General features: G+C 45.4%; 1 long non-coding RNA gene across 1 annotated transcript in view; it reads left to right on the forward strand.

Moving 5' to 3' along the window:
- LOC129033055 (uncharacterized) overlaps nucleotides 1-21132 on the forward strand; it is a 43182-nt gene extending 22050 nt beyond the window's left edge. The window contains exons 2-4 of the long non-coding RNA XR_008501516.1: nucleotides 1176-1359; nucleotides 4766-5188; nucleotides 20726-21132. This is a non-coding gene — a long non-coding RNA (uncharacterized LOC129033055). The remainder of the gene's footprint in view (nucleotides 1-1175; nucleotides 1360-4765; nucleotides 5189-20725) is intronic.
- The last annotated feature ends 340 nt before the right edge of the window (nucleotides 21133-21472 follow it).

Below are 21472 nucleotides of genomic sequence, written 5' to 3' on the forward strand. Positions count from 1 at the left end.
GTTATTTCAATAGTAATAGAGAACTGATACACTCATTTATGAACGTAAATACAGAAGTCATAAATAAAATATGAGCAAAATGAATTAACTAGCCTATTTTTAGAGTTTAATACTAGAATGTAAGAATGTTTAACTTAATTTATGAATACTACTCACCATATTAAAAAATTAAAGGAGAAAATATAAGATCATCTTAATAGATGCAGAAAATTCATTTGATAAAAAATTATATCAATTCGTGGTAAAACTTAACCAAATTTGGAATAAAAGGAAGCTTTTTAAACATGATAAAGGTTATCTACCAAAAATCACCAGCAAACAAACTCACATGGCACAAATCTTTTTTTTTTTTTTTTTTGAGATGTAGTCTTGCTCTGTCGCCCAGGCTGGAGTGCAGTGGTGCCATCTCAGCTCACTGTAACTTTTGCCTCCTGGGTTCAACTGATTCTCCTGCCTCAGCCTCCTGAGTAGTTGAGACCACAGGCACCCACCACCACATCTGGCTAATTTTTGTATTTTTAGTAGAGATGGGGTTTCACCACGTTGGCCAGGCTGGTCTTGAACTCCTGACCTCAGGTGATCTGCCTGCCTTGGCCTTCCAAAGTGCTGGGAATACAGGTGTGAGCCACCACGCCCAGCCCAGAAGCATTCTTTTAAACTCAGGAATAAAACAAGGATGGCTGCTCTCATCACGTCTTTTCCACATTGGAGAACCTAGCCTGTGCAATAATATCAGAAAAATGGTATAAGAATTGGAAAGGAAGAAATCGAAACATGGCTAACCTCAAAAACATAATGTTGAGCAAAAAATCACTTTGTAAAATGACATACAGAATGTAATACATTTTATATATAGTTTGAAAACGTAATGGATATGTAGTTACATATATTTTATATAGTATAAACATACAGGAGAAAGATAAATGTCAGAATTCCATAGAGCTGGGTGTTGGGTGCTTGGATGTCAGATACGTTAGTGTCTTTACTTTTTTGTTTGAAATATTGTAAAAGGAATAACAATCCAGATTTATGTAACTTAGTTAAGAAAGAATGGCCTCTGAGCTCCTTGTGTGTACAAATTTCATGATTCTAGGGTTCTTGGCATCCCTGTCCTGCTACATTGTGAGCTCCCTGACCTTAGAGGCATTGTCTTTTTTTGCTCTTTATATTTCTAGGGCCTAGCATGGTATAGATGTTCAACCTGTGTTTGTTGACTGACTGACTGAGTGAATGGAGAAAGAGGGAAATGCAAAAGAAAGAAGGAAAGGAGGAGGATGGATATGAACTTTGAGACAATTCTTTGACTGCCTGCATCTGACATGGACTTGTATGGAAAGAAGCAGATGGGTTTGAGCAAAGGTAGGGAAATTAGCTCAGCTGGACTTCAGGCATCATTAGAGGGAGAAGTCTAGGATGTTTTGTGAGCCTCCCAGTAGAAGGATGGCATTGATGGCATCACCACCTAGGTAGGGAGCCCAGAAGGACATGCAGGTTTAGGAGGATAAGTGCAGTCTAATTTTAGACAGGGCTGTGAGACCTCCAGGTGTAAACATCCAGCTTGTACTAGGATATGTGGGTCTAGCGCTTGGAAGAGAAGCTGGGGCTAGAAATGGCAACTGTATTGTTATAGGAGAAAGGTGATAAGTAGCATGGTAATCCATAAGCTTCTCCAGGGAGAGTGGGGAGCATGAGGAGAGGAGGAGGCTGCTGACAGAGTCGTGGGGAGCATCAACATGTAAGGACTGGGCAGAGGGAAATAACTCAGGTGAGGAGGCTGAGATGAGAATCCAAAGAAGTAGGAGAAGAACAGGAGAGGCAAGAAAAGAAAGCTTCAGGAGAGAGTGGGTTCAGTGGGGTCAGATAAGGAAAAAAGATCAAGAAATATAAAAACTGAAAAGTGTCCTTTGAATTTGGCAAACGGCAGTCACTTGTGGCCTTTGCTGGAAGAGTTTCCTTAGAGAAGTGGGAGGAGAGACAGGTTGTGCTGTGTCATCAGTGGTGGTGAGCTAAATGTAAGTAAATGTGCAAGACTGAATCTCAAAACCCACTTTTTTTCAGATGCCTGGCCTTGAGGGGTGGAGAGAGGTTGGCCAATGAGATCATGGGGTGGATCTGGGGGATAGGAGATAGTTGACTCAATAAACTAAGAGAAGGAATCTGAAGACAGATTTAATTGTGCGAGAGGCCAGGTATGGTGGCTCATGCCTGTAATCCCAGCACTTTGTGAGGCCAAACCAGGAGAATCACTTGAGGCCAGGAGTTCGGGACCAATCTGGGCAACACAGTGAGATCCCTATCTCTAAAAAAAAAAAATTGTGGGAGAAAGGGGAGATAATGGATGAATAAGGTTCTGGAGGAAATGGAAGAATGTACAAATACCAGCAATACTGATTAGTCCTGCTAATACTGGTGCTAGCAAACACTTAAATAGCCCCTTCTATGTGCTGAGAGCTTTTCTAAGTACTTAACATACATTTGGCTCATTTAATCTTTTTTTTTTTGAGACAGAATCTTGCTCTGTTGCCCAGACTGGAGTGCAGTGGTTCAATCTCAGCTCACTGCAACCTCTGCCTCCAAGGTCAAGAGATTCTTGTGCCTCAGCCTCCTGAGTAGCTAGGATTACAGGTGCCTGCCACCACACCTGGCTAATTTTTGTATTATTATTAAATTTTTTTGAGATGGAGGCTTCACTCTTGTTGCCCAGACTGGAGTGCAATGGCGCCATCTTCGCTCACCACAACCTCTGCCTCCCGGGTTCAAGCGATTCTCCTGCTTCAGCCTCCCAAGTAGCTGGGATTACAGGCATGTGCCACCATGCCCAACTGATATTGTATTTTTAGTAGAGACAGGGTTTCTCCATGTTGGTCAGGCTGGTCTCGAACTCCCGACCTCAGGTGATCTGCCCACCTCGGCCTCCGAAAGTGCTGGAATTACAGGCATGAGCCACCGCACCTGGCTTAATGTTTGTATGTTTAGTAGAGACAGGGTTTCACTATGTTGGCCAGGCTGGTCTCAAACTCCTGACCTCAAGCGATCTACCTGCCTCAGCCTCCCAAAGTGCTGGAATTACAGGCGTGAGCCACCGTGCCCAGCCTCATTTATTCTTTCTAACAATTCTATAAGGTAGGTGCTATAATCACCTAATTTTACAGTTGAGGAAACTGAGGCACTGAGAAGTGAAGTAATTACTATCATTACCATGTATTGAGCTCTTTCTTTTTTTTTCTTTCTTTTTTTTTTGAGACAAAGTCTTACCCTGTCACCCAGGCTGGAGTGCAGTGGTGTGATCTTGGCTCACTGCAGCTTCTGCCTCCCGGGTTCAAGCAATTCTCCTGCCTCAGCTTCCCAAGTAGCTGGGACTACAGGTGCACACCACCATGCCCAGCTAATTTTTGTATTTTTTTTTAGTAGAGACGGGGTTTCACCATGTTGGCCAGGCTGGTCTTGAACTCCTGACCTCAGTTGATCTGCCCACCTTGGCCTCCCAAAGTGCTGGGATTACAGGCATGAGCCACCGTGCCCAGCCGAGCTCTTTATATTGATAAGCTACTACATGAAGAATTCACAAGTCTTACTCCTGACAACTCTGTGATGTATTTGGAGATGAGTTTTACATAGCAGGTAGAGCAAGAACACGGCGAGAGGCAGTGAGAACACAGATGGAGAGTTTGCCTCAGTCTCTGATTCTGGAGGGAGGGATGGATGTGGGTTCGGAGATGGTTGTGGACTTCAGGGAGGGAGGGGGAGAAGGCAGTAGGAATTTGAGGCAGTTCAGGGCAATGGGTTTGATTTCTTTGGTAACGTAGAGAAGGAACACATTTATTGTAGAAAACACAGGTAGTGATAAAAGAAAATAAGAGTATTTTAATAGCAAGCCCTTGTCACAACCACTCTTAACATTTTGCTGTGTTTCTTTCCAGAATTTTTTTTTTCCGAGACAGAGTCTTGCTTTGTCTTACCCACGCTGGAGTGCAGTGGCAAGATCCTGGCTCACTGAAGCCTCCACCTCCCCAGTTCAAGCGATTCTCCCGTCTCAGACTCCCAAGTAGTTGGGATTACAGGCACATGCCACCACACGGGCTAATTTTGTATTTTTAGTAGAGATGGGGTTTCACAATGTTGGCCAGGCTGGTCTCGAACTGCTGACCTCAGGTGATCCACCTGCCTTGGCCTCCCAAAGTTCTGGGATTACAGGCATGAGCCACCATGCCAGGCCTCTTTCCAGAACTTTCTTTAAGAATCCATATGCAAGTGTATATGCATGACAGAGAGAGGTCAGTCCTTCCTTCTGATGGAGAGGATAAGAGTCAAAATAAACAGACCCAGAAGCTGGGGGTGGGGTGGGAGTGGGGCCTCCTGGCATCACTGAGGGGAGCATTTAGCAGATGGGTGCCCAGTGAGTGGCCCAGTTGTCTGAGGAAAATGGTGTGGGGTATGAAGACTCCCTTTGTGTTTAGAACGTGTAGAAGACCAGCCCGCAGCTCCCTGAGAGAGGATATAGGAGAGATGGAGGTGAGTGGCTATGACTCCAAGAAGGGTAAGGGGCTGGACTTTGTCCTGCCCCCACACCTGTGGATCAGCCTTGGGACCCTCTTTGACCCTTCGAAGAACCCACAGGAATCGATGGAACCAAGGACCCAGCCTGCGCCTTTACCTTTCAGGCCTGTTCTCCAGAAGCAAGATCACTGGTTTCACGAAGATGGGCTCCTGCTGTCCAGGCCCTTCACTTAATAATGTATTGTAAATCTTTTTCTATTTCATTCAGTGTTTGCTGTGCATCAGGATGTTTGGTGGACATTCCATTGTGGATGGACCCTGGCTTCTTGCCCAACCGCTTATGTTGGAAATGCCCACCAGACGGGACCTCCCTGGAGACCAAACCCAGCTCATCTTGGGAGCTGGCCAGTGCCACATCCTCCCTCTCTTGCAGGGACCAGCTGAGTCAGTTGCTCCATCTCGCACCTCTCAACACCTTCCTGTGTGGCGCTGGGCCACCTGTGAAGCCCTGGCATGCCTTGCTACCATAGCTCGCAGAAGTTATGGAGAAAAGGAGGCCCACACAGACTGAGAAAACACCAAGGCGAGGACATGGCTGGGATCCCAGCGCAGGATCCCCATTCTTCTGCAGTCACAGTCTTGGCTGAACTGAACCCTTTCCTCCCAGTGTTTGGCTTGGATGCTAGACCAGGTGAGTCAGTCGTCCTGGCGCACTCTTTCGAGCTGAAAGTCACATCCAGATGGAGCTCTTGCCAGAAGGGCAGAATTATCCATCTCGTCTTCCCAGCCCCCTCTCTGAAACTAGGTCCCAGAACGTGTCCTGTGGGGAAGTGGGCAATGACAAGCCATAGGAGCTGACATAGATCAGCTCTAAGTAGCACGGAGCCTCTCGTAGTCACCCAGGGTCTGGGCCCTCAAGTGAGAGACACACTTCTCTATGTATCCTCAGATTCTTGGGCTTGAGCGTGCACCTCCCAGAGGATGCCAGATAGACCTGGTTGGAATCCCAGCTTCGTCACTGGCCAGTTGGGTGGCCTTGGCCTTACCTCTCCGGGCCTCAGAGATGAATTATTCTCATCTTAAAAATGGAAAATATTGTCTGAGCTTATGAAGATAAAAAGGTCAATGTATATAAATAGAATAGGGCCTTAAAACTGAAATTTCCACTAGACACTAATATGCATCATAGATGTGAAGACCCAAAGTGAGAGCTCGAGTCACCTTATGGAAGATTTTCTGTGGAAATGCCAAAAAATCTGATCCAAGACTTTGAAACCCCTTTCCCGCTTTGAGACACTGAAAATGTAGACAGACAGGTGATGGGAGGATGTTGTATGGCGGATGTCTTTGAAGAAAGCTGTGCTGTGAGTCCTATCCTGGGCACAGGTGAGCTCCTGCTCCCTTACCTCACACTTGGTAAGGGTGAGTGTCTGTGGGGCAGCTTCTTTAAGAGTCTAACATGAGGCCAGGCGCAGTGGCTCATGCCTGTAATCTCAGCACTTTGGGAGGCCAAGCCAGGCAGATCATGAGGTCGGGAGTGCGAGACCAGCCTGGCCAACATGGTGATACCCCATTGGTACTAAAAATACAAAAATTAGCTAGGTGCGGTGGTGCACGCCTGTAATCCCAGCACTTTGGGAGGCCAAGCCTGGCGGATCATGAGGTCAGGAATTCTAGACCAGCCTGGCCAACATGGTGAAACCTCGTCTCTACTAAAAATAAAAAAGTCAGCCGGGCATGGTGGCATACACCTGTAATCCCAGCTACTCGGGAGGCTGAGGCAGGAGAATCAATTGAACCCAGGAGGCGGAGGTTGCAGTGAGCTGAGATTGTGCCATTGCACTCCAGCCCGGATGACAGAGTGAGACTCCATCTTAAAAAAGAAAAAGAAAAAGAAAAAAAAGAGCCTAACATGAGACCCCTACAACTGGGGAGCGGGGTGGCCTGGGGTCTAGTTTCATCTGGGAAATCTGGAGGGTGACAGGAGGGCTCACCAGCTGCTCTGGTGGGGCTGCTGCCACCTCACTGGGACCAGCCTGCACCCTCAGAGTTTTTTCTGGGTTAGGGAGGCAGGAGAGTTTCTTCTGAACAGACATAGGTCCCATGGCAGAGAAAGCCTGCAAGGACTCTATGTCTTGAGTCTATGTAGAGGGATCCTAGTGGGAGAAGATTGGAACTGAATGCCCAGGGGCTGAGGATGGGGTCTCAGATGACCACCTGAAATGAGATTGGACTTGAGACACATCCACAGATTAAAGAGGACTTTGGGAGAAAGGCTGAGCTGGCACTCAGCCGGTAACTTGAGTGGCGGGGGTGTAAAAGCACTCCATGAAAAAGAGGCAAAATTTAACATCTGCCCGCCAAGACAGTCTGAAGCCAATTCTATGGTAACTGGCTCGGGGAGGCCAAGTGGAACGAGAGAGAAGACCAAGCCGTCTCCATTGTGTCCACTGGAGGTTCCCAGCTGGCCAGGCGCAAGCTGGGGAAGAGAGAAGGATGTAAGGTAAAAATAAGCTCAGAGTTTTGATGAATACCTCACACTAATGTTCCAATTTCTGGTGTGAGACTGCGTTTGCAACTGAAAGCAACCACAGACTATTCTAAGCATGAGCAGAAAAATCTCAGGCCTGCTGAAATTGGCATCCAGGCTGGGGAGGGTGTCCCATTCTGAATAATTATGATGCAAAGAAATAGCACACTGGTTACTTAAGGCTCAGCAGCTTGGCAGCTGGGACACGCACAGCAGTAGCTCTTTGTCTCACTGCCCCAGTCACCTGATGGTCTTTGGTTCACAGACTACTCTTTCTCTAGCTCATAGATTATTCCTTGAAGGATGTTTGTCTGAATATCAAGGTCAAGTTCTCTTAGCAAACGCCACTTCTTACCACTGATTATCTTGAGCCTAATTTCCCTAGAAGTCAGATGGGCCGGGTGTGGTGGCTCACACCTGTAATCCCAGCGCTTTGGGAGGCTGAGGCAGGCAGATCACCTGAGGTCAGGAGCTCAAGACCAGCCTGGCCAACGTGGTGAAACCCTGTCCCTACTAAAAATACAAAAATTAGCCATGGCGGTGGGAGCCTGTAATCCCAGCTACTCAGGAGGCTGAGGCAGGAGAATCACTTGAACCTGGGAGGCGGAGGTTGCTGTGAGCCAAGATTGTGCCATTGCATTCCAGCCTGGGCAACAGAGTGAGACTCCATCTCAAAAACAAAAACGAAGAAGTCAGACAACCTCCCTGATGGATACTATCCTGAGAGAGAGAAGAACATGCCATGGCCATGCTTTTTTCTCTGTACCAGACAGTGGCAGCGCTACCCAAGAATCAGGCCAGGAGTTGGAACCAGGCAGGCTGGCTTCTGCCGCTTAGAAGTCATGTGGCCCCATGGACAGACTTAAGCTCTCTGCCCTACTGGCTGGTCATCTGTAAAACAGTTGATAGTAATAATGTGTATCTCACAGGGTTAAGAGTATGTAATAAATTATCTATTAGGTTCAACTCTAGGAAATCCCTCACATTCAACCATTTTTTACTCTACAAAAATAGCAGTTTCTAATGATTCATCCAAATACGTAAACAGTGCTTTGCAACCTCTCCATTGCTAGTTATTGTGTCAAACAAAACAAAACAGCAGTAACAACAAAATTTTTCCATCCATGCTCCAAATAATGAGTCTCCAGAATTCTGTTTCCAGGAATATCTTCTCAAGGAGCCTGGTGAGTTGTAAAGTAGCCACGATCGACAGCTCAAGACCTGTGAATGCTCAAGACCTTCCTGGTTTCCTTGCTAGATTTTCCCAGTACCCAGAGAGCTCACTGTCTCTCTTCTGGGCCTCACTGCAAAAACAAGCACAACCTGTGCCTCAAACACAAAAAACTCTCAATCATATTCTGAAATTTCACTACACTGTGTCTCAATAGATATTTATTGCATTCATCCTGCTTAACATGAAGTGCACCCTCTCAATTCTAAAGACTCGCATTTTTCTTTGGGTTTGAGAAATATTCATTTATTCTTTTTGTTTTTTGAGACTGGGTCTCACTCTGTCACTCAGGCTGGAGTGCAGTGGTGCCGTCATGGGTCACTGCAGCCTCAACTTCCCAGGCTCAAGCAGTCCTCCCACCTCAGCCTCACAAGTAGCTGGGACTACCTCAGGATCACCTGAGGTCTGGAGTTCGAGACCAGCCTGGCCAACATGGTGAAACCCTGTCTCTACCAAAAACACAAAACTTAGCTGGGCATGGTGGTGTGCACCTGTAATCCCAGCTACTTGGGAGGCTGAGGCATGAGAATCACTTGATCCCGGGAGGTGGAGGTTGCAGTGAGCCGAGATCATGCTACTGCACTCCAGCCTGGGTGACAGAGTGAGACTCTGTCTCAAGAAAAAAAAAAGTAATTGAAGCACATTTAGTAAAACAATAAGTTGTCAGTATTGATTGGTGGTAACATAGTATTATATTATTTGCTGTTCTATTTTGTAACTTTAACATTAAAGAAATTATCTCTATTCTGTTTTCTTCTTCTGGAACATCCATTAGAGGGATATTGGAACTTTAGAATGTATTTTTCATATCCCTTAAATATATTAATTTATATTTTTCTTCCCTCATGCTGCATTCCGGAAGGGTCTCTCAGCTCAATTTTCCAGCTCAGTAATTCTTTTTTTCTAACCTCCTTTTTTTTTTTCCTTTTATAATATTGTTTTTATCATATTGTTAAAATAGTCACTGGTCAGTGTTTGTGTTTACAAAACCGTTTTGTTAAGACTTTGTCCCCTGTTTTGTCCGTCTATGTGAAGATGTTAGGAAGAAATGAAGTGGGCCGGGCACAGTGGCTCATGCCTGTAATCCCAGCACTTTGGGAGGCCGAGGTGGGCAGATCACAAGGTCCGAAGTTTGAGACCATCCTGACCGATATGGTGAAACCCCGTCTCTACTAAAAATACAAAAATTAGCCAGGTGTGGTGGCTCATGCCTGTAATCCCAGCTACTGAGGAGGCTGAGGCAGGAGAATCACTTGAACCTGGGAGGCGGAGGTTGTAGAGAGCCGAGATCCTACCACTGCACTCCAGCCTGGGTGACAGAGTGAGACTCCATCTCAAAAAAAAAAAAAAAAAAAAGAAACAAAGAAATAGTCTATCATATATACATATATATATATATATTTTTTTTTTGCTATATGCTTATTAGAATGTCCAAGATAATAATAATTTAAAAAATGAACAATACAAGGAGATGGTCACAGGAACCCTCATATACTGCTCAAGGGTATGCAAAATGGTATGGTCTTTTTTTTTTTTAATTTTACTGTAAGTTCTGGGATACATGTGCAGAACATGCAGGTTTGTTACATAGGTATACATGTGCCATGGTGGTTTGCTGCACCCATCAACCCGTCATCTAGGTTTTAAGCCCCACGTGCGTTAGATATTTCTCCTAATGCTCTCCCTCCCCTTTCCCCCCACCCCCCAACAGGCCCTGGTGTGTGATGTTCCCCTCCCTGTGTCCATGTGTTCTCATTGTTCAACTCCCACTTATGAGTGAGAACATGTGGTGTTTGGTTTTCTGTTCCTGTGTTTGTTTGCTGAAGATGATGGTTTACAGCTTCATCTAGGTCCCTGCAAAGGACATGAGCTCATTCTTTTTTATGGCTGCATAGTATTCCATGGTGTATATGTGCCACATTTTCTTTATCCAGTCTATCATTGATGGGCATTTGTGTTGGTTCTAAGTCTTTGCTATTGTAAATAGTGCTGCAGTAAACATACGTGTGCATGTGTCTTTATAGTAGAATGATTTATAATCCTTTGGGTATATACCCAGTAATGGGATCACTGGGTCAAATGGTATTTCTGGTTCTAGATCCTTGAGGAATTTCCACACTGTCTTCCACAGTGGTTGAACTAATTTACACTCCCACAACAGTAGGAAGTGTAACTTCCTACTACTTCACATCCTCACCAGCATCTGTTGCTTCCAGACTTTTTAATGATCACCATTCTAACTGGCATGAGATGGTAGCTCATTGTGGTTTTGATTTGCATTTCTCTAATGATCAATGATGATGAGCTTTTTTTCGTATGTTTGTTGGCCACATAAATGTCTTCTTTTGAGAAGTGTCTGTTCATATCCTTCACTCACTTTTTTTTTTTTTTTTTTTTGAGATGGAGTTTTTGCTCTTGTCATTCAGGCTGGAGTGCCATGGCACGATCTCGGCTCACTGCAACCTCCGCCTTCCCAGTTCAAGTGATATTCCTGCCTCAGCCTCCTGAGTAGCTGGGATTACAGGCGCCCACCACCATGCCCGGCTAATTTTGTATTTTTAGTACAGACGGGGTTTCTCCATGTTGGTCAGGCTGGTCTTGAACTCCCAACCTCAGGTGATCCACCCCCCTCAGCCTCCCAAAATGTTGGGATTACAGGCGTGAGCCACCATGCTGGCTGTCTAACCTCCACCTCCATTTGTTTTAAAAAAAATTTTTTTCTAAACTCCTTCTTTTTAAAAAAGAAAAAATTTGTCATAGAAGACAACATTAGAGATCTCTCCCCTTAACTAATTTCTAAGTGTGCAGTGCCTAATTGTTGACTAGAGAGAGTCAGTGCTGCACAGCAGATCTCTAGAGCTTATTCATCTCGCTTGACTGAAACCTGATGCCTACTGGTTAGTAACTCCCCCAGTCCCTGGTAACCGCCATTCTACTCTTTGATTCCATAGATTTCACCATTTTAGATACCTCATATAAGTGGAATCATGCAGTGTTTGTCCTGTGACAGGCTTTTTTTCACTTAGCCTAACGTCCTCAAGCTTTATCCATGCTGTCACATATTGCAGAATGTCCTTCTTTTTTTTTTTTTTTTTTGAGACGGAGTCTCGCTCTGTCACCCAGGCTGGAGTGCAGTGGCGCAATCTCAGCTCACTGCAACCTCCGCCTCTGGGTTCAGGTGATTATTCTGCCTCAGCCTCCCGAGTAGCTTGGACTACAGGTGTGTGCCACCATGCCTGGCTAATTTTTGTATTTCTAGTAGAGATGGGGTTTCACCATATTGGTCAGGCTGGTCTCAAACTCCTGACCTTGTGATCCACCTGCCTCGGCCTCCCAAAGTGTTGGGATTACAGGCGAGCCACCGCGCCCGGCCAGAATGTCCTTCTTTTTAAAGGCTGAATAGTATTTCACTATATGTATATACCACATTCTCCTTATATATTCATCGGTTAATAGACATTAAGGTTGTTTCTACATCTTGCCTATTGTGAATAGTGCTGCGGTGAATGTAGGAGTGCTAATATCTCTTTAAGATCCTGATCTCAATTCTTCTGGGTAAATATCCAGAAGTAGGATGCTGAATTATATGGTGGTTCTAGTTCTGGTATTTTGAGAAACCTCCATACTGTTTTTCATAGTGGCTGCACCTGCACCATTTTGCATTACCATCAACTGTGTGCAAGAGTTCTGATTTTTCTACAGCTTTGCTAACACTTATCTTTTTTGTTTTTGGTAAGAGCCATCCTGATAGGTGTGAGGTGATAGCTTATTGCTGTTTTGATTTGCATTTCCCAGATGATTTGTGATGATTAGTGCTCAATTAGGGATTGAACATTTTTTCATATACTTGTTGGCCATTTGTATGTCTTCTTTGGAGAAATGTCTATTCAAATCATTAGCCCATTTTAAAATCAGGTTATTAGTTTTTTCTAAATTATTGAGTTGTAGAAGTTCCCTATATTTTTTATTTTATTATATTTTATTTTTGAGACAGAGTTTTGCTCTTGTCACCCAGGCTGGAATCTCAGCCCACTACAACCTCTGTCTCCTGGGTTCAAATGATTCTCTTGCCTCAGACTCCCTGGTAGTTGGGATTACAGGTATGCACCACCACACCTGGCTAATGTTGTATTTTCAGTAGAGACGAGGTTTCACCATGTTGGCCAGGCTGGTCTGGAACTCCTGACCTCAGGTGATCCTCCTGCCTCGGCCACCCAAACTGTTGGGATTACAGGTGTGAGCCACCGTGCCTGGCTTCTTATATTTTTTAGAGATTAACCCCTCACCAGTCATATGGTTTGAAAATATTTCCTCTCATTTCATAGGTTGTCTTTCATTCTTGATTCTTCTCTTTGCTATGCAGAAGCTTTTTAGTTTGATATAGTCCCACTTTTTATATTTGCTTTTGTTGTCTGTGATTTTGGTGTCATATCTGTGAAATCGTTGCAAAGATCCATGTCACAAAGATTTTCCTCAGTGTTTTCTTCTAGGAATTTTACAGTTTCCTCTTTCTTTTCTGATCTCATTTAACTGTTTTACCTTTTTTTCTGAGTTGGTCTAGCCAAAGATTTGTCAATTTTCTTTATCTTTCCAAAAAGCTAATTCTTACTTTTGTTCATTTTTTTTGTTTTCTTTTTTTTTTTGAGACGAAGTCTCACCCTGTCACCCAGGCTGGGGTGCAATGGCGCAATCTCGGCTCGCTGCAACATTTGCCTCCCGGGTTCAAGTGATTCTCCTGCCTCAGCCTCCGAAGTAGTTGGGATTACAGGCATGCGCCACCACACCCGGCTAATTTTGTATTTTTAGTAGAGATGGGGTTTCGCCATGTTGGTCAGGCTGGTCTTGAACTCCTGACCACAGGTGATCTGCCCACCTCAGCCTCCTAAAGTGCTGGGATTACAGGTGTGAGCCACTGCACCCGGCCGATTTTTTTCTATTGTTTTTCTTTTTTCAATCTTATTTATCTGTGCCCTAATCTTTGGTATTTATTTCTTTCTGCTAACTTTGGGCTTAGTTTGTCATTTTTTTCCCAGTCAGTTGAGTTGTGAAACTTATGAGATGCAACAAAAGCAGTCCTAAGAGAGTATAGTGATACATACCGACAGTTACAGTTAAAGTAATTATTGATAGAAAAGGATTTACTATTGCCATTTTGTTAGTTGCTTTCTAATAGCCTTGTGGGTTTTTTTTCTGTCTTTTCCTCCTTGCTGTCTTCCCTTGTGTTTTATTTTTTTGTATTGCTATGCTTTGATTCCTTGTGTGTGTGTGTGTAACTTCTTCTTTTTTTTTTTTTTTTTAAGACGGAGTCTTGCTGTGTCACCCAGGCTGGAGTGAAGTGGGGCAATCTTGGCTCACTGCAACCTCTGCCCTCTGGGTTCAAGCGATTCTCCTGCCTCAGCCTTCTAAGTAGCTGGGATTACAGGCATGCGCCACCATGCCCAGCTAATTTTTGTATTTTTAGTAGAGGTGGGGGTTCACCATGTTGGCCAGGCTGGTCTCGAACTCCTGACCTCAGGTGATCCACCTGCCTTGGCCTCCCAAAGTGCTAGGATTACAGGGGTGAGCCACTATGCCTGGCCCTTGTGCAACTTCTATAGGTATTTATTTTGTAGTTACCTTGGGGCTTAGGTAAAATATTTTATAGTTATGACAGTTTATTTTAAGCTGATAATTTAAGTTTAATCACATACAAAAACTTTACACTTTTAACTTCTACCCCCATCACACTTTATATTATTGTCATAATTTATATCTCTTAATTCTGTGCATAAGCCAAGGATTGAATGTTTGTGCCATCAGAAACTCATGTTGAAACCTAATCCCCAGTGTGGCAGTATTGAGAGGTGGGGCCTTTAAGAGGTGATTGGATCATGAGGGCCCTGCCCTCATGAATGGATTAATCCATTATTGGATTAATGGATTAATGGGTAAATAGATTATCACAGAAGTGGAACTGGTGGCTTTATAAGCAGAGGAAGAGAGACCTGAGCTAGCGCTCTCAGCCCCCTCACCATGTGATGTCCTGTACTGTCTTGGATTATGCAGGGTGTCCCCACCAGCAAGAAGGCCTCCACCAGACGTGGCCCCTTGACCTTGGACTTCCCCAACTCTAGAACTTTAAAAAATAAACTTCTTTCATTTATAGATTACCCTGTCTCAGGTATTCACTTACAGCAACAGTAAATGGATTAAGAGTATATTTTAATATATTTTTGGTTATAGTTCTTTTCTTTTCCTTCCTCTTCCTCTTCCTCCTCCTCCTCTTCCTCTTCCTCTTCCCCTTCCCCTTCCCCTTCCTCCTCCTCCTCCTCCTGCTCCTCCTCCTCCTCTTCTACTTCTCCTTCTCCTTCTCCTCCTCCTCCTCCTCCTCCTCCTCCTTCTCCTTCTTCTTCTTCTTTTTCTGACAGAGTCTTGCTCTGTGGCCCAGGCTGCAGTACAGTGGTGTGATCTCAGCTCACTGTAACCTCTGCCTCTGGGGTTCAATAGATTCTCCTGCCTTGGCCTTCCCAGTAGCTGGGATTACAGGCATGTGCCACCATGCTTGGCTAATTTTTTATCCTTTTAGTGGAGGTGGGGTTTCAACATGTTGGCCAGGCTGGTTTCGAACTTCTGACCTCAAGTGATCTGCCCGCCTTGGCCTCCCAAAGTGTTGAGATTGTAGGCGTGAGCCACCATGCCTGGCTGATTATAGTTATTTTCAATCTTTTTTCTTTTAACTTGTATAGGAGAATTAAAAGTGATTTCTCCATCACCATTACAGTAGTACAGTATTCTATATTTGTCTATATATTTACCTTTACCAGTGAGTTTCATACTTTCTTTTAATATCGTGTTGCTATTTAGCATACTTTCATTTCAACTTGAAGAACTTCTTTTAGCATTTCTTGTAAGGCAGGTCTAGTGATGAACTCTCTCAGCTTTTGTTTGTCTGGTAGTCTTTATTTCTCTTTCATTTTTGAAGGACAGTTTTATCAGGTATAGTAGTCTTGGTTGGCAGTTTTTTTCTTTCAGTGCTTTGAATATATCATCCTACTCGCTTCCTAGCTCAGTAATTCTTATAAATTGTGATTATTTTGTTGTCAGCTCATCTGCTTAATTTTTTATTTCCATTACAAAATTTTTGAGATGCCTTATTGACTTTTTTTTTTTTTTTTTTAAATCACAGCTTGCCTAAATTTGTTTTTATGTCTTGGCTGTTAGACCCTCCCTTATTCTTCCAAGTATTTGCTTTTTTATTTTTTTTGGAGATGGAGTCTTGCTCCCATCGTGCAGTCTGGAGTGCAGTGGTGCAATCTTGGCTCACTGCAACCCCCACCTCCCAGGTTCAAGTGATTCTCCTTCCTCAGCCTCATGAGTTGCTGGGATTACAGGTGTGCACCACCACACCCAGATAATTTTTATATTTTTAGTAGAGATAGGGTTTTGCCATGTTGGCCAGGCTGGTCTCGAACTCCTAACCTCAGGTGATCCACCTGCCTTGGCCTCCCAAAGTGCTGGGATTACAGGTATGAGCCACTGCACCCAGCCTCTTCTGAATATTTGAATTGCATTAAGTCTTGCTATGATTACACTTGGCCTTTGTAAGTTCTTCTTCTTTTTTTTTAATGGTTCGTTCTATTTCTTTCATAGTGTTGGCTTTACGCAAATACTTGCTGATTGTTGATGTGCTCATTGTTTTAATTGAGAGACTCTGTTAGGCTCTCTGATGTCTGTGCTGCTTGCTTTGGGAAGGAGTGGGATAGAAGTGGGATTGGAGAAAAGGGAGGGTGGGCAGTTGGGAACAGGGTATGGCACAGGCTGGTCTTGTGGATATGAGTGCTCCAGTTTCTGGTTTGCATGGAGCACTGCTTTGTCTCTCTGACCCACGCTGACAGCCATTGCCCTACCTGGTGGGGACCCAGTTGCCTCTGGCTGGCTGGGCATTTGTGAATATGTGAGCAGGAATTGGTTTATGGAGGCCAAACACATGGCAGTTCCTCTTGGTGGTTTCTCCATTTGGGTTGCCCCAGATCCCTCCAGCTCCCAGGCCCTTCCTCCTTGGTCGTGGTGCTCTCCCATCCACATTTTAAACTAAGTTTTCTTTCTTCAATCAGATCCTATCATCATTTCATCAGCATTTCATCTTTAGGAATTCTCCACCGTTTTTGGTCCATCATGAGACCCCCTTCATGATTTTGAGTTATAGCTTTAAAAAATGTCTTTTCTTTCATTTGTTAGGAATATATCTTATTTAGGCCAGGCGTGATGGCTCATGCCTATATTCCCAGCACTTTGGGAGGCCAAGGCGGGTGGATCACTTGAGGTCAGGAGTTTGAGACTGGCCTGGCCAACATGGTGAAAGCCTGTATCTACTAAAAATATAAAAATTAGCTGAGCATGGTGGCGGGCACCTGTAATCCCAGCTACTCAGGAGGCTGAGGCAGGAGAATCGCTTGAACACAGGAGGCAGAGGTTGCAGTGAGCCAAGATTGTGCCACTGCATTCCAGCCTGGGCAACAGAGCAAGACTCGGTCTCAAAAAAAAAAAAAAGAAAGAATTATATCTCATTTATAGTCCACCATCTGTGAATCTCAGGCTTGGAGAGAAAGCTTACATCTGGATACATAGATTTGGGAATCATTTGAATAATAAATGAAAACTTGAAGCATGGTAGGATAAAAGATATTCAGAGAATGTGTGCACAGAGAGAGGAAAAACCAGCCAAGGGCAGAATTTAGGAAATTACCTGTTCTTAAGGGGTTGGGATACAATGAGAAATCAGTGGCAAGGGGTGATTGGAGAGGTAACAGGAGACTCAGAGAGGGGGAGACGAGAGAGGAAGGATAAAGACTACAGAGAGGTGATATGTCAGTCCTGAGGAAAGGTCACAAGGACAACACCAGAGGCTGCTGGTGACCTGTGAGAGCTGCCTCACTGGAGGGGTGAGGCCAAAGCCAGATGGAGATGAGCTAATGAGTGAGTGGGAGAAAGCAAAGGCAGGCAGTGGGCACCCTCTGATGACAGTAGTGAGAGAGGGCAGGCAAAGTGGAGGGGGCTTGAAGGCATAACAGAGCCAGGAGCAGATTCTGGAAGACCCTTGGAAACATCCCTCCATTGAATTGACTCCCTCATCCCACCCCTACCAGCTGCAGGGCTTGGCTCTGATCTTACAGTACAGGAGCAGATATTCTCAGTGGGTCATTGTTAAGGGTGGTGGAGATCAATCCTTCTCTCCAGTCACCGCAATCTGATCTAGCAGGCATCTGCTGTTCTCTGGCCTCTCTTTTCCTCTGGAGGTGGAGAAGTCCCACCATCCTGGGCACATCCCCTCCACTCTCCTTCCCCCGATGATCATGTCCCTAAAACACCTCAGTTTGCCAGTTCATCGCCCCCACATCTTCCGTGGTTTCCCCGTAAACTAAGCCCCTAGCATATCCTTTAAGGCTCCCCATGCTCTGGCCCTTTCTCTGTAATCTCAGTCCCTCCACAGATTGCTACTGAGCTTTTATTAAGAGCCAGGCAAGGGGCTCATGGCCTAGCAGTGGGGCACTGAGAGACCTCTGGAGCAAATGGTACAATACCATGTGGAATGTTCTGGCATCAAGGTTTGTCCTGGGGCCAGATGGCACTGAGACGGCAGTGGACAAGGTCTAGGGGAAGAAAGCTAGGGGTTGGGCTGGCATGGGCAAAGGCCCAGAAATAAGTCTGTGGTACACTTGGTAAAGGCAGTTGGCTTTGTCGTCTAGACTCTAGAGCAGTGTGTGAGTTTGTGGAGGGAAAGAAAGGGTGAGAAAGATGGGAAAGGAAGCCTGCGAGAGCTGTGGAAATGCACTCTGTTCCAAGGCGATGGGCCATGCGGAAGGGCTGTAAGCAGGAGGCAGCCTATCCATATTGGTGTTGCACAGAGATGGCCCTGGGGCCTGTGCTGGAGGAAAGACGGCACAGGAAGATCCATTAGGAGGCTTGTTCTGTGCAGGCAGGTGGTGATGAGGACCTGTGCTTCCCTCAGCAGTGGGAGGTGATTAGAGACAGTTCCCACATTGTAGCAGGCGAGGGCTGGTGAGGAGCAAAGGTGTGGCGGGCATTTCTAAAGAGAACACCTGATTAGGTGGTGCAGATCCCACAACATGTGACACAGGGAACGGCGTGGGGGAGGTTGCTGAGCCTCATTGTCAGTCCTGCTCCCAGGCTCCACAATCCCACCCACACATCCTCCACCCAACAGGTCTCTTCTCTGAACACGCGCTGTCTTGCCACACCTTTGCTAATGGTGTTCTTTCTGCCTGAAATGCCCTCTTCACCACCTCGTACACCTCCCACTCTTCACCACCTCGTACACAATAAAATAAATGATAATTAGAGCAAACTTTTGAGCTCTCACCACAAATCCAGGGAGGATGCTGACTTCTCTGTTTGTATATTTAATACTCACAACAAGCCTATGAGATGGACATTTTTATTCCAGTTGCTAGATGTAGAAACTGGAGCCCAGAGGTGGTTATGTTGCTGATGGGCACCAGGCAGAGCTGGTTCCTGGGCTCTGTGGCACTGGGAAATGCTAGGACCAGTTCTTACCAGTCCCTGGAATGAGCTCCCATCTATAGTTCCTGGGCTCGCCTGTCTCATGGAGGAGAGGGCAGTAGGGAGGGAGCACCAGCACTGAGGACTTTTCCCTTCTTGAAGCAGTCTCTTTCCAGTCTCTCGCATTCTCTTTTTTTTTTTTTTTTCTAGACAGAGTCTCGCTCTGTGGCCCAGGCTGGAGTGCAGTGCACTCACTGCAACCTTCACCTCTTGGGTTCAAACGATTCTCCTGTTTCAGCCTCCTGATTAGCTGGCACTACAGGCATGGGCCACCACGCCCAGCTAATTTTTTTTATTTTTAGTAGAGACGGGGTTTTGCCATGTTGGCCAGACTGGTCTCGAACTCCTGACCTCAGGTGATCCTCCCATCTCGGCCTTCCAACGTACTGGGATTACAGGTGTGAGCCACTACACGCAGCCTCTGGCATTCTCTTCCTCTCCACTTCCCTACCCTTCAGGGTTGGGGTTCTTTCGCGTTCTAACTTAGACCTTTGTGTCATCACTCAGTCCATGCTCATGTCTTAATGACCACCTGCATCTAGCAATTCCCGACTCTTTATCTTGATCCCAGGCCTCTTTCTCAAGCACCAGCCATGTATATCCACCTACTGAGTTGACATCCCAACTTAAACATGTGGCGTGGAATACAGAATTCACGATCTTCTTCTCCCTCCCCTCCCTCTTCTCTTCCCCACATCACTGAGTGACCCACCATCCAGCCTCCCCAGGGCTGAACCCAGAACCCCGTGTGTCCTTTACTTATCTGCCCACGATGCCCAACCTCTCCCAGCCAGCTTACAACCACCAGGCTCAGTCGATTTTCCTTTAAACATCTCTTAACTCTCCATTCCCTTCCATCCCTACCATTACCCTATGTCTGGTTGACTGCCACGGCTTTCTTCTTTATTTCTTTTCCTCCAACTATTGTCTTAATAGCAACTATAGACATCTTTCTAAAGTGGAGAATAGCTTAGATGCAATGCAGCATGGACTCCAGGGCCAAACTACCTGGGTTCAGACTGTGGCTTTCTTACTTCTACCTATATGACCTTGGGGAAATTACTTATCCTTCAGCTTCCCATCTGTAAAATGAGAATATTAACAGGTTTTACACAATCTCTTATCCAAAACCCTTGGGATCACATATGTTTCAGAATTCAGAAATTCTGCGTTTTATAAAAGGCAGTACTTTGCCTGTGTCCTGTATTTTTTAACACTCCTAGTGAGATCTGGGGCAATACCCTGCAATCGAACATGGCACTTCTGCAGTGAAACATACAAATATTCACATCACATGGGGAAAAATAAAGATAGAATGTCAGTTCAGATCAATAAAGATGTCAGTTCAGCTCAAATTTTGCTGCCAAATAAGTCATGAAAATCTTTAGGTTGGGAGAGTTTTGGATTGTGGAATTGATGTTAGCAGATAGTGGACCTACTTCATAAGGCTGGTAGAAAGATTACATAAATTTGGTCAGGCGTGGTGGCTCACGCCTGTAATCCCAATATTTTGGGAGGCTGAGGCGGGTGGATCACCTGAGGTCAGGAGTTTGAGACCAGTTTGGCCAACATGGTGAAACCCTGTTTCTACTAAAAATACAAAAATTAGCCAGGTATGATGGCACACGCCTGTAGTCCTAGCTACTTGGGAGGCTAAGGCAGGAGAATTGCTTGAACCCAGGAGGCGGAGGTTGCAGTGAGAAGAGATCTCGCCACTGCACTCCAGCCTGGACAACAGAGCAAGACTCCATCTCAAAAAAAAAAAAAAAAGAAAGAAGAAAAGTTACATGAATTAAATGTGCCTATAATTTTATAGTCATTTGCAGAGTGCTTGGCACACAGTTGGGTGATATAAATGCTGGTTAAGGGGCGTTTTTCTACTTAAACCCTCCTGTGGAATCTCCTAGGTCCCGGGAGAAACCTCACTCCTGGGAAGCTCCGGCATGCTACCCCTGTTGGCTGGGAGACAGCTCTGCCACATTTTTTTCAACTCTTCCATTGCTCTGCTGATTCACAGGCTCCAGCTTCCAGAACCTTTCCCCCTGTCAGGACAGTAGTCCACCTCCCTTTCCACATGCTTGTCCTGTTTGCTCGTTGGGTTCCAGGAGGCTCTCTCCGTCCCCCGGCTCTGTGTATGGCCCCACCGTCCTTACCACACTGTCCTGCAAGTGCTCGTTAACTCGCCTGGCTTCTCCTCTGCCATCTCTGCTCCCTCAATGAAGGAACCCTGGGATCTTGCTCGCCCCTAGTATCTGGCACATAGTATACCCCCAGGAAGTATTTATTGTGAAAATCAATACATTATCTGAATTGATATTTGTTGAGCATCTGTGTGCGCAAGGCTGGTGGTAAGCCTTCTGCACAATCATTCCACACAGATTGCAAAGCCCCTCTCTGAGGTAGCATCGTAACCCCTGCTTTCCCTTAGAAGCTTGTGCTCCCCGATCTCCTACCTTCCGGTCCTCCTTGTATCTGTCACTGGGTCACCTCGCTTGCCCACTAAAGATTTTGGCATGTATTCCACGGTTTTCCCTGGCAGCTCAGGGCCCTTCTCATGTCCTTGTCAAGAAAGCCCCGTGCTGGCTTCCCTGTTCTTGAGGCCCCTCATCTCTGGGGAGTTGACTCACTTCAGTCACCCACTCCTGAGACCACAC

This window comes from Pongo pygmaeus, chromosome 2, assembly GCF_028885625.2.
Source record: "Pongo pygmaeus isolate AG05252 chromosome 2, NHGRI_mPonPyg2-v2.0_pri, whole genome shotgun sequence".
NCBI classification, from domain to species: domain Eukaryota; kingdom Metazoa; phylum Chordata; class Mammalia; order Primates; family Hominidae; genus Pongo; species Pongo pygmaeus.